The sequence below is a fragment of the Emydura macquarii genome, unplaced genomic scaffold (assembly GCF_026122565.2).
Source record: "Emydura macquarii macquarii isolate MOO-44397 ecotype Brisbane River unplaced genomic scaffold, CSIRO-AGI_Emac_v2 contig_1146, whole genome shotgun sequence".
NCBI classification, from domain to species: domain Eukaryota; kingdom Metazoa; phylum Chordata; order Testudines; family Chelidae; genus Emydura; species Emydura macquarii.
Genome location: NW_027131283.1, coordinates 3,547,663 through 3,560,736, shown reverse-complemented (window position 1 = coordinate 3,560,736; position 13,074 = coordinate 3,547,663). Strand labels below are relative to the sequence as shown.

The following is a 13,074-nucleotide window of genomic DNA, read 5'->3' as shown; positions in this document are numbered from 1 at the left end:
TAGGGCATTGGGATGGAACTCAGGAGACCAACATTCTAGTCTCAGCTTGCTGGGTAGCCTTGGGTGACTCCCTTGACCTTTCTGTAATGTCCAGTCCAACTGGTCTGTTTATATATGTTGTAAGCTCCTTGGAGAAGCAACTGTATCACAACTACACCATAGTGCCTAGCAAGTTGGGTCCTCTAGATGCTACCTAGGGTGACCAGATAGCAAGTATGAAAAATCGGGATGGTGGGTGTGTGTGTGTGGGGGGGGGCGGGGTGGTAATAGGCACCTGTATAAGAAAAAACCCAGAATATCAGGACTGTCCCTATAAAATCGGGACATCTGGTCACCCTAGTGCTACCACATACAAGCAGTAACTGAACACAGGCCATGGAGCCAGAAACTTCCTTAGAGGTCTGATTGTGCCTTTTTGTAACTTTGCACCTTGTTTTTTCAGAGAAGGAGGTGGGTCCATGCCGGAAAAAATAGCATGTGATCCTGTAATTAGATTCTCAGAATGCATATGTGCAAAGTGGCAGAATTAAGGTTGCATGAGTAAACTTAATTCTGGCATTCTCTTATAGTCAGTGCTTTACTTTGCAACCTTAATATTCTACTATTGTAGCTATTTTTATATGTAACTTTCTGTTTAAAAATAATTAAATTCTATTATGTGAGGTGTTATCATTGTACATTGGTTAGCATCAAGGATTGAACACTGGACTTCTACCCCTTTAATGGAAGGACATTAACTGGCAGCAGCAATAGGCCGTTATCCCAACCAGTCAAAAAAAAGGTGCCACATAACACTCTGAAACAGTGCATTACATATGCATGAGTGATCCCACTTTACAGACAGCCTATCCAAGCAGACAGCTTTGGCAAGCTCTTTTTAAGAGACTGTGTGGCTGAGAAATGGGTTTAATTAGCATATTAAAAACCAAGGCTTTATTCCCAGCTCTTCCAGAAGTGACCTTATGCAGCCTCTGTTACTGCTCCTGTAAAATGCAGCAGGCTGATTTTTGTCTCTCTGCTAGAGAAGGAGTTAGGACACCTTTCTCAAAAAGGATTGTGAAATGTAGATTTGCCACCAGTCAATATAAAAATTAGGCTTAAACTCAGAGTCTACAGGACACAAGGCCAAAGGGTATTTTTTGTGTGGCTTGTATAGCTGCTTCAGGAGAATCTGTGGAGCCAGGACCCGTGCTCAGTGCAGGTGCAATGTTCAGAGATTTAAGAGCAAGTCTCCAAATTCAACTGCATAGTGCAAACGGTGACTTCTGTGGCTTATAAATTGGCCGGATTAGGATGTATTTTCACGGAGATGACAAAACATTTCCAGTAATGTCAACCACAATAGAATTGTTTAAAAAAAAAAATCAGTTGGAAATCAAAATACCATGAGTTTTTACAGACGTGTTTGCGAGATCTTCCGTTTTTATTTTTAAATCCCATCTGCCCACTTCCAATGTGTGTGGAAAATGCAACCTAAACACATACAAGATGTGCATACCCTCCTTCCCCACCAATGCCCAGAGCCCTCCAAACTCCCCAATGGCAACCCCCTGCTCCTCCAACAGGCTCCTGCAGCTTCCAGCTCCCTCAAGCCCGGGGTGCTCCAGTAGGTGCCCCAGGTGTCCCGCCGGCAGAAGAGGAGGCATCCCAAAGGCTTAATTTCTTCTTTCTGCACTGTTCTCAGTGTGTGTCTGTGTGGATGGGCAGAGGTGCCATGTGTCCACTGCACTGTTACCAAGCTCTGAGCAGGGGCCAGCTCTGCTGTGCTGCACCTGCTTCAAAAACTGTGCCCCAGTACTTCAGGCAGTTGCTGTGGCTCGCCAAACGGGTGGCACAGTGGCCTGTGTCTGAAGGGAAGAACTACAGGCAACTCAAGCAAAATTACTGAGCGGCCTGTATTTTCTTGCTTGGCCCTTCCTCAAACTTGACCTGAAATTCTGATGCCACTCACAGTACTATCATGAGCGTGGCATTAAGTCCCAGTTCTCCTGGCATGAATGTGGAGAATGAGGTTCTTTATAATGCTGCATTCACCTAACAGCACACAAACTAGAGACTGCTCTTAGCTGCTGCCCTCAGCGATGAGTTCTTATTGGCCCCCAGGTCCTGTGTTGTTATATGAAATTACCCTCTGAACTCTCTACCCACCCCAAACAGTTTGAATAGCACTAGCAGGGGTTCTAGGCAGTGGATGCCGGCAACACTGCCTGACCCCAGGACTTATCCTTCTTCCAAATTACAAGTTTTTACTCCAAACTACTGAGATAATAGAGCTCTTTTTTTTTAATTAAAAAAAAAAAAAAGTCAGAAAAATGGGGTAACAGAGACTACACTCTTTTCCCTTAGCCTTGTTTTTATACAGGGCTAAACCATTTTCCTGAAAATTTAAAGTCTGCTGGAGGAAGACAACAAACATGGAAAATTTCAGCCCAGATGCTTGAAACAGGTAGTTCAATGACTGGAAATGGGGGTTATAATGGGAAGTGTTAGTCAACTTTAATAAGGGTGGATATGCAGGTCCCCCTATAACTTCAGATTGAATGTGTGGAAAATGAGCTATAGCTGGCCAAGTAACTCCAGATGATTGAGATTATTTCCCTCTGCCCTTCTTTGTCTAGACTAAGAAAAACGGTCAGGGTAAGATAACCCATCTATCCTAACCTTGGCTCATTTTCCTGAGCTAGAAAAATCTTATGTTTCCCTCTGATCATTCATGACCAGTCTTCACTATTAATGCATTTTGGAGGCTTTAGGGTTGCATCTCTCAATAAGCAGATGGACACTCCTTTTGTCAAAGGAGCTTTTAAATGGGTGAGCAACTAAGAGTGCTATTTCCTTATGCTTAGATCTCTGATCCACTAGTCACTGCAACTCTAATCATTAGAATTTTAAGCAAATGAAAAGCCACATCTTATACCTGGCACATAATTAAGTGATAAATTGATTTAGTTCTGCCAATTAAAAAGGCAAGCCTAAAATTGTATAGGGGGTCAGTGGACAGGTACTGTGGCTGTTTCATGTCATTAGCTTTCATACAGCTGCAATGAGTAACAACTCTAGCATGTGCTTTCCATTAGTGTTTACAATGAAGGCTTTATATATGAACAAACTCTCTTACTTTTCCTTTGTATTCAGGGATCCCAGGCACAGATATGCTAGTGCTACTACTAGTGGTATATCAGGCCCCTGTGATTTGCCTTGCTTGTTGGTGGTCTGTTGTATAACAGTTACTCACTTACCATTCAATTTTTCATGCTCACATAACCTGCAGTGGAAGAAGGGATGCTTCAAACTCTTGCAACTGGAGTCAGGTTTCATTACAGGTTAGAGCAATCAGGACTGATTAAGAAGTGGGGGGCCTGGCAAACACACTCAAGAGCTTAGCCTGGAAGAGGTTGGAAGCTGCTGCTGTTTACTCTCCTGTTTTTCTCTAAAACACTTTTGTGTCATCAGAATGGCTATATGCTGTTATTGCCAAACATATCTCCAGTGGATGGAGATGAGCAGTTATTACATAAACTAATAATTTCAGGTGATACCAGAGTAACTTTCTGGCAACCTTTTCTGTTGTTTTAACCTATTTCAATGGTATCAGTGAGTAGGTTTTCCTTCTGCATAGATCTTCTCTGACCACTGGGGAGGAGGCCTGGTCATCTGTTTCCAAGGCATCGTCCTATTCTGGTTTGTACTCCATAGAGCTTGCTGCATGGTTGGCGTGAGGGACAGACTGAGGGCGTGACTGAGAAGATCCATGTTTTTTCCTTGCTAAATCCTTTTAAAAGCTGCCAATAAATAAATAAATTACACTATTGCTACTGAGAACATAGTCTGTTGTTCAAGAACTGGTTTTAACGTGGTTTGCTCCCCTTCACGGTGGCTGGTCAGTTCTTGTTAGGAACCAATTTAGTTTGCCCTTTTTACACAGTTTCTCCAAACTCTGTTCCCTTTTCCTGCATAGATAAGGCCTTTGTAAAAGTTTAATTTTGAATGCTAGCATTTACTGGGAGGGAAACTGAACTTCTCCCACATTCAGTTGTATGGACTTTCTTTGTTTTATGTCTTGGAAATATAGTAGAGGGAATCCTAGAAAGTCCATGACTGAACAGGTCTCTTCCACGGTTAATTCTCTGGTTTGTAATATTGTTGCTATGAACACTTCTTTAGTTGGTTACAGTATCAGACAGGCAGTGTGAATGTAGTAAAGCTACACATTGGAATGATGCCAATTGATTGCAATAGTTATAGGAAGAGCTGAATGTATTTCCTATCTCTATCCAATCGAATGATTATTCTTCTGGAATCCAACTAGATCCTGTCTCTCACCCTTGTGAGCTATTTGTTTGAAATGATACTGTACAATGGGTAGAAGTTACTGAATGCTGCAGAGGCAAGTTGAAGATATTTTTTGAAATTTCCTATTTTAATTCAAGGTAGTAAGCAAATGTTGTAAGAGATCATGTGCAGTTGAGCTACAAGTATGGCTAGACCTTCAAGCAGCAGGAGAAAATAATTAATATGCACAAGTATTCTGCAATTACTCAGGACATAAACACAATATCAGTTCCCTGACGGATGGAGACTCGGACTTACATGCAGGATGGTACAACTATAATGCTTTTAAAAATATATAAAATGTGTAAGATTTATTTTGCCCAGAGCTCAAAAAAGGCTGACAAAAATGAACAGGGCAACCCTTTCTTGAATCCTAATAGCTTTCTGATGAGGTAAACAATGCCTCTTAATTAGAAGCTAAACATTTTAATTAAGATAATTCTGCTGCAATTATCTCAGTTGTCTGCTTCACTGGATTTTAATGAAAAAGATTGATTAGGAATAAAACCAGTAGCATAATTAAACATTCAGGGTCTACACTGGTTATGCAGGTGAAAGTAATGTGATTAACTTCAAAAGTGCATTTTTTCAACAAATGATGTTAGACAGGGAAGGCCACTCTTGTTTTTGCCCTGCATGTAAAGAAAATATGTGGGAACAACATCTTCAGGCAATAGTTATGACGAGTGACAGATTATCATGGCATGCTTTTAACTAATGCAATTGGGTTGCATCACCACTTCTAATATGAACATCATATTTCAGGGGGTTTAGTAAATGGACTGGAACTTGTTTCACAAGATTTCAAGCCTAAGAGTAATTTTTAGTTCTTATGAAAGGCTTAAAATAAGTACATCAGCTGTTTTTATAGTTACATAACTGTAAATCCACTCCTGGAAGGAGAAGGATGCCTCATAAGATTTTAAAAGAATACCAGCAAGGTAATCTAAATTGTGGCCCAATTATGCTAATTTTACTCTTTGAAATGGTTAAACAGAATACCCTCTGAAAATGAAAGCTGTTACAATTCTCCCCCCAGTCACATTTGGAACTTGAATGATCTGTAAGAGTTTCTGTGGGCCTCTCTTTGTCAAGGATCAGTCTTCATTAAGAGTCATACAACAATAATATATATTTACACTTACCACTTTGGCAAGTCTCTTGCCATATACAAAAATATGAAAATAGAGTAGAAATGACAGCATGGTTCCTATGTTCAGAATTTCAAATAAAACACTTCCCTTGTGTTGGGTACAAATTCTGGTTTCATTGCCATGGTGTAAATCTGGAGTATAGTAACCTTGAAATCAAAACTACTTCTCTACAATTTTACAAATGTCCCTGAGAGCAGAATTTGGACCATGTGATTAATTCTAACTATTTTTTTTTCACAAAATCAGCCCACTTTAATTATTTCTCAACTCAACTCAACAGACTTATTTAATCATTAGTTATTATTAATTGCCCTGACCATTAGTGTTAATGTGAAAGTGCAAGTTCTTTCATCATGCTCCTTTCTATTAATTAATTCCTTGCATTTAGTCCTTTGTAATGACCAATAATCCCACCAATACCCATAAATCTTCCCTTCGCTTACTTGGTCATAACTAGATAGATAAACATTGGAGTACTAGAAATGCCCCATACGGCTCTTCAGGGTTCATTGATTGTGCAGCTCCAGTAGATCCAGGCTCCCAGTATCTTCTCCCAGCTGCCACTAGCTCCAAAAACGCTCTTGGTATCTCTGCTGGCTTTCTCCTTAGGGCTTTGGGGATGGAGGTATAATGTGTATATCTGCATCCTGGCTTTCCCCTTGCCTGTCTTCTCACTGGCGGCAGAGGGTCTCTGTGGAGTCCTGAACGGGGAAGGGGCGGGTACAATCATAGAGTCATAGGACTGGAAGGGACCTCACAAGGTCATCTAGTCCAGTCCCCTGCACTTATGGCAGGACCAAGCATTATCTAGACCATCCCTAACAAGTGTTTGTCTAACCTGCTCTTAAAAATCTCCAGTGATGGAGATTCCACAGCCTCTCTAGGCAATTTATTCCAGTGCTTAACTACTCTGATAGTTAGGAAGTTTTTCCTAACCTCCAACCTAAATGACCATTGCTGCAATTTAAGCCCCTTGCTTCTTGTCCTATCCTCACAGGTTCAGGAAAAGAATTTTTCTCCCTCCTCCTTGTAACAACCTTTTATGTACTTGAAAATTGTTATCATGTCCCCCCTTAGTCTTCTCTTCTCCAGACTAACCCAAGCCAATTTTTTCAATCTTCCCTCATAGCTCCTGTTTTCTAGAACTTAAATCTATTTTGTTGCTCTTCTCAGGGCTTTCTCCAATTTGTCCACGTCTTACTGAATGTGGTGCCCAGAGCTGGACACAATACTCCAATTGAGGCCTGGTCAGTGCGGAGTAGAGCAATACCTAGAGGGGGTGGGGTACTTGCAGAGGAGATCCTCTGTGCCCTTCATGTTGACCAGTTAATCTCCCCCAGAGAAATAATTCTTACATCATTTCAATTTTGTTGCCCTTCTGCACTCAAATATATTGTAGAGAGTAATTTGCCAAGGGTGGACTGGATAGCTTACTATTATGAGTACACTCCACCTTCAATTTCCTTGAGTTTATGATACTAGTTTTGCAATATCCTTAGTTTGTCTTTTGAACGACTAGGATATATTCCATAATTGATGCTTTGTCAGTTAAAGTTAAGAGCAACAGGAAGAAAATGAAAAACCTGATCACTTCAGGCTAACTCTATAGGCCAGATTCTGCTGTCCTCAGCCATGCTGAGTAGTAACTTTTCCTGTTAGAAGGGCTGTTGGAATCAATAGGACTGCTCCTGGAGTAAGGTACTACTGATCTGGCCCTTCCTTTTGTGGTGCAATCAAATCACTGTTGGGCAGCATCTCCTTTCCAAAAGTGTTGTTCAGGATTAAGTGTTGCTAAATAATGCTCACTCCTGCAGCGGACCATCCTCACTTTGAGAATCATTGCGTCTAACAAATTAATTGTAGGCAACACCTGGCCATGTGCCACCATCACCACCACGTTACAGAGTGGGACTGAATGTGCTGTAGCGCTTGTGGATCTCTGAGCATATACATCAAATATAGGAGCAGGGAAACGTTCCAGTATTTAATCATGTGGCTGCTCTAGATGAAAAACTGTTGAATGGACACTTGGTTAAAAATCAAGGGTGTGGAAATGGTTGTATAAAAGGCATAAATTCATCAGGGGCACAGTGTGTCATTGCCTGGCAATTTGGAACTCATTTGTTGAAATGAATTTGAAATCAGTTGAAATATTTTTGTTTGTTTTTTCCCCCCCTCCTGCTCACTCATACCATAGATTGACATCACATAAAATGGCAGTTAATTTACCAGTCTTGCTTTCCTGTCACAAGTGATGTGGCATCCTTTAATTACAATCCTGGTATTTCTCCACAGTTCCAAATCCAAACCTAACAAGGCTTCGTGAGGGGACTAAAATGACGTTCACTGTTCAGATTGTACCTTCAGTACAGTCACCCTCCTCCCTATAACTCTTTGCCGTTAGCAGAAGCTGTATGACCTGAAGCTGCTGCCTGTTGCCCTACCTAATCCTTCTTTTGCCATGTCTGATTACAAAATACATATACAATTTTTAAATTAATTTTAAACGATTCTTTTCTGATTGGGCTTAAAATCGCTTTGTGTGAGTGACTGACTAGGTAATTCTTCAATTGTAATAAGATCATTGCATAGTAAGACTGATAAAGAGCTGAAATTATCTTGCCTCACTGATTTAATATCAGGAATGCTGATATCTCTTTCCTATTCAGCGTTTGTGGGAGTATGCTCATAGTCTCTAATCTATATGAATTGTCATCATGGTGCCACAGGAACAAATGTGAATAGCAAGGAAGTTTTAAGCTGTCCTGAAGATAGGAAATCCCAACATCAGCTCCTCTGTGCTGCTCGCTGCCTCCTGACAGTAGGAGGTGAGGGAGAGTGCTGACATATCCAATCATTCCTGCTCCGCTTCTAAGTCCAAGGGATGGGTTTTTAAAAGTTCTCTCCTGAAAGGAGGAAGTCCTTCTCTGGTGCTTCTACTTGATCTGGCCTGAGTGGTGGGAAGGGGCCAGTGCCCCATTCTGCGCTCTCCCCTAGCTTCTGATGTGTGTGGGCAAGAGGGTTTGGGGAGAGGACCAGCATATCCAGCTTTTCCCCACACTGGAGCTCTCCAGGGAACACATCATACCTCTGTGTGTGTAAGATAAGGGAGCATTTCCCTGGTTTTAGCTATCTGATGGACTAAGAAATGCATTTGTTTCTGACATGTTTCTTACCTGAAACCACTAAAGTTGCAGTCTCCTTATGATTGATTTTTTTCTCATGCAGTAAGAATTGTGTATGTTTAAGAAAACAATACATTGTAATCTAGCAGGGCAGGCTGATGAAATGGTCACACAGCGGAAAACTTTTATGGAAGTTTGGGGTCAGTTACTCAAATGGAGTTAAGGTTCTCTGTGTGAGAATCAATTCCACAAGCCATAAACAGCACAATAAAATTTGATCTTGCAAGTCAGGTGTAATTGAAAGACAACTACTTTTGTCTCCTAGGTTAATCAGAATACTAATCTTCAAATAGTACCTAATGAACTGAGTGTGCTGCCTTGGAGTTGAGTAGAAATAAGTGTGGCAACATGCTATTACAAGCTGTTGTCACAAAAAGCACTTTTGATTCTCTTTTTCTCTCTTCCTTCTTAGCTGAGTGACAAGTGTGTTCAATTTGCCCAGTTAATTGATCTCTCTCTCCTATGCAAAGGGAGTGAATCACTACTGCAACACGGGGGATGAGATGCAAGAGCAGAGGGAAAGCATGTTTAGTGCATCACTTTTTCAGTGTGTCGTATGCATTCTCTGCCCCTCGTGTAGAGAAAACTCTCCTGTGTTAATGTGGTAGAGAGGGGTCATTGCCCTGCCCCTTCCTATGCTCTTGCTGTGGCCAGAATTAGTCCTTGCATTTAGACTGCACGAGCTGCCTTGGTGCTTGGCTGTAAGGGACCCGGAGGTGGGTGGTCTGGCCTAGCGGTCACACCTGGGCTGGGGTCCACATGTTAGGAATGATAGTCTTTGATCCAGATTCAATAAGCAAAAGTCAAGGTCAAAGTAAGGCCAGAGTCTGAGACTGGAGATGAGAAAGAGTACCAGGAGGGAATCAGGGTCAGAGTCAGTCTGGGATCAGAAAACAGGTGAGGTCTGGAGTCACAGCACGTCCAAAGTCTGTGTGGCTGCCCAGACAACTTCGTGGGATACCTCCAGGATTAAATAGGGTGCTTGGCAAACCAGAGGGCCACACGGCCTGTCACTCTGGGTCCTTTAGGCAATACTTTCTGGAGCACCTATTCTCCACAGTGTTCCCTGACAGGGGGCTCTGCCTGGCCTCATGATGGCACTGTGGGAACGTCAGCTCTCCCTGGCTCTGCAGACCCAGTTTTTAGTCCCTGCCTCCTTACACCGGCTGCTGCTACACAAAGGGGAGTAGGTGAAGGCTCCTTGTACTCTCTCGACCTGGGACAATCAAGTCCGTAATCTGCACCATCCAGAAATCTCTGTGATTGTAGTGCAAAAGATATTGAAGTTACTGACATGCCATGGTACAGCCAGACCTTGTCAGCACCACCCTACACAGTTTCAAAATCTGGGGTTTATATAAAAGGCAACTAACATAATGGGAGGAGAACTGGGCCCTCTATCAATAGAGGCAGGAGCAGACCAAAAATTACTCAGGTACTGTCAGCCATGCAACAAAGTGATGTAACCGTTTCTCCCTTAAACTGACCTGGTTGATGGTTTTTTTTCCCCCTTTCATCCAAATTTATATTGACAGATATGTAACTATAGCAACAGGTGGCTAAAACAAATGAGATCAACTAATTTAAAACTGGCTTAGCTTAACAATGAAGAATGTGTGCAACCCATAATGCCTCTGGGAAGGTGGCTGACAAAAATGCAAGTGAATTTTATTACTAAACTTACTCAAGCCAAAAAAAAAAAAAATTGTTCCAGTAAGTGAAGTAATAGATTCTTTCACTGAACAGGCACTTTTCCAACTCATTAAGATCTCATCTTTAACTCTAGGCAAACTATCATGTTTGTTTGACACGCTTATCCACTATTGTAGCTTACTTACAATAACTATATTTAGATCCACATTCAAAACTTGCCAAACAGCCTTTGCAAGGCAGGCACAGTGGAGATGGTTAAAATTAGTTCTGTCCCTGTGTGGTCTTGTGGAGTGAGAGTCAAGAGCTCCTGGATTCTAATCTTCATTCTGTCATGGTTCACTGTGTCTCTGGGTAAGCCATTGAGGTTAAATTTTAGAAAATGTCCACTAATTTTGGATGCCTCTGTTTTTGGGGACCTGACTTGAAGTGCCTACAGGTATCTTCAAAGGTGTGGAGCACCCACAACTCCATTTGAAATAGAGGGATTCTGTGAAGTGTTATGTATATTTTAACAATCACAATTCAAGTTGGGAACACAAAAATCAGTGGAAGTCCAATCCAGGAACCTATCTCTGCAACAAACCCCATTGCCAACTCTACCCACACATCGACTCTAGTGACAGCATCACTGGTCCTAACCATATCAATCACACCATAAGGGTCTCATTCACCTGCACATCCACTAATGTTATATATGCCATCATGTGCCAGCAATGCCCCTCTGCTATGTACATTGGCCAAACTTGACTATCACTATGCAAAAAGATAAATGGACACAAATCAGACATAAAAAATAATAGCATCCATAAACCAGTCGGAGAACACTTCAATCTCCCAGGGCACTCTGTCGCTGACCTGAAAGTTGCTATACTTCTCCAAAAAAACTTCAAAAACAGACTTGAAAGAGAAACTGCTGAGTTAGAAATTATCTGCAAATTTGACACATTCAAACTGGGTTTAAACAGGGATTTGGAATGTCTATCTCATTACAAGAAGTAATTTGCTCTGATCACCCATTCTCACCTCCTGCTCAATGGTTATCATTAGGCCTCAAGTACCCGGCTTTTATCCACCTACCCCATTGTTGTCTATGCACTTGGATATATATATGTTTGTTTCCTATTTGCTGAATCAATTCTACCAACTGCATCTGAGGAAGTGAGCTGAAGCTCACAAAAGCTTATGCCTGCTGAAATTAAATTTGTTAGTCTTTAAAGTGCTACAGAACTCTTGTCGTTTTTGCTGTATACAGACTAACACAGCTACCCCTCTGGAAAAAATCAGAGGAAATTTTTGGGAGTTGAGGCCTAAGTCTGCCTGTTCCCCTTATTTGAAATTAGGCTAATAATATTTATGACCTCTATTAGCTCACAGGTGTGTTGTGGGGTTAATATTTGCCATGATTCCTACAAAAAAGCTTGATGATTAGGCAGCTGGTATGCAACAATCACACCCTGTCATGCTGACCAATATTGTCTCATTGTTTCCTTGTACTCCCTCATGTGTCTATATCCATTTGTTATCTTTTATACTTGGATTGAAAGCAGTTTGGGACAGGGACCATCTTTTTGTTCTGTGTTTCTATAGCACCTAGCACAGCGGGGTTGTGGTTCATTACGAGGACCCCCATGCTCTATGGTAATACAAATAAATAATCATAAATAATCTGTACGGTCCTTTTTTAGAAAAGGTGTAAGTGGTGTTAAAATACCAAGTATTTTTTTGTCTTACTGTTTATTTAAAATTTTGTAGTCAGATAGATAAGAACTGTAATGTTCTGGAATATCTTTAACTAGGAAGTCAAATTAGGGATTGCACTCTGGTCTGTTCATGTTGCTATTAATAGGATGTGTTTTAAATATTATTTTTAATCCCTGGGAAGCCTGATACTGAAAGGTGTTCCAATTGCTCTATTTTCTCCTTCCATTAAGGGCTAGATCATGCTAACCAACTCCATCTTTAAAGTGATACTTCAGATTCTGCAAACAATTATGCATATGAATAACTTGAAGCACACGCATGAGTGTTCCCACTGAGTTTGTGTGAGTAAAATTAGTAATGTGCTTAAGTGTTAGCAGGTTCAAGCTATTACTCCTTTACTAGTCCCATTTATTTCAATGTGTGTACTCTAAGGGCTTGTCTACATTGCGTGGCTCCATCAATGCAAGGCAAGCAAGTTACATTATGTAAGTAACATAACTGAAGTCAGTGTATTTTGCGTCAAATAGCCACACTGGCTTCACTATGTTATGTTGACGGGAGACGCTCTCATGTTGTCATAGTTTACACTTCTCATTACTGTGGAGTACTGGAGTTGATGGGAGAAGCGCTTGGCAATTGATTGAGCGTGTTTTCACCAGATCCGCTCAATTGATGCCACTGCATCAATGGCTGCAGTGCCGACGGTGCAACCTAGTGGAAACAAGCCCTAAGTGTAAGGTGCTGCTCAGGGATCTCGGGACCTGGCCCTGAGTGTGGACACTGGTTTGTGTACTGATTTGTAGACATAAAATTTTATAAGTATGAAATATCATTGAAGCATTTGTTTTGAGGTGGTGGAAGAACACTTGCCTACATCTTTTTGCAAGCAGATGGAAAAAAAAATAAAGGCCAGGTACAATGTACTATATTACTTTATAATTGCAAAGTTGGTGTGAGTGTAGTAGCTTTTTAGTTTTTGTATATAAGATTAGAATGATTTTGGTAGTTATTCTGGAAGATAATGAGTTTTGGAGCCAAAAGGTATTTTA

The 13,074-nt window shown here is 41.2% G+C and overlaps 1 long non-coding RNA gene across 1 annotated transcript in view; it reads left to right on the top strand.

Moving 5' to 3' along the window:
• Positions 1 to 2,376: 2,376 nt before the first annotated feature.
• LOC137152185 (uncharacterized) overlaps positions 2,377 to 13,074 on the top strand; it is a 109,742-nt gene continuing 99,044 nt past the window's right edge. The window contains exon 1 of the long non-coding RNA XR_010919468.1: positions 2,377 to 2,446. This is a non-coding gene — a long non-coding RNA (uncharacterized lncRNA). The remainder of the gene's footprint in view (positions 2,447 to 13,074) is intronic.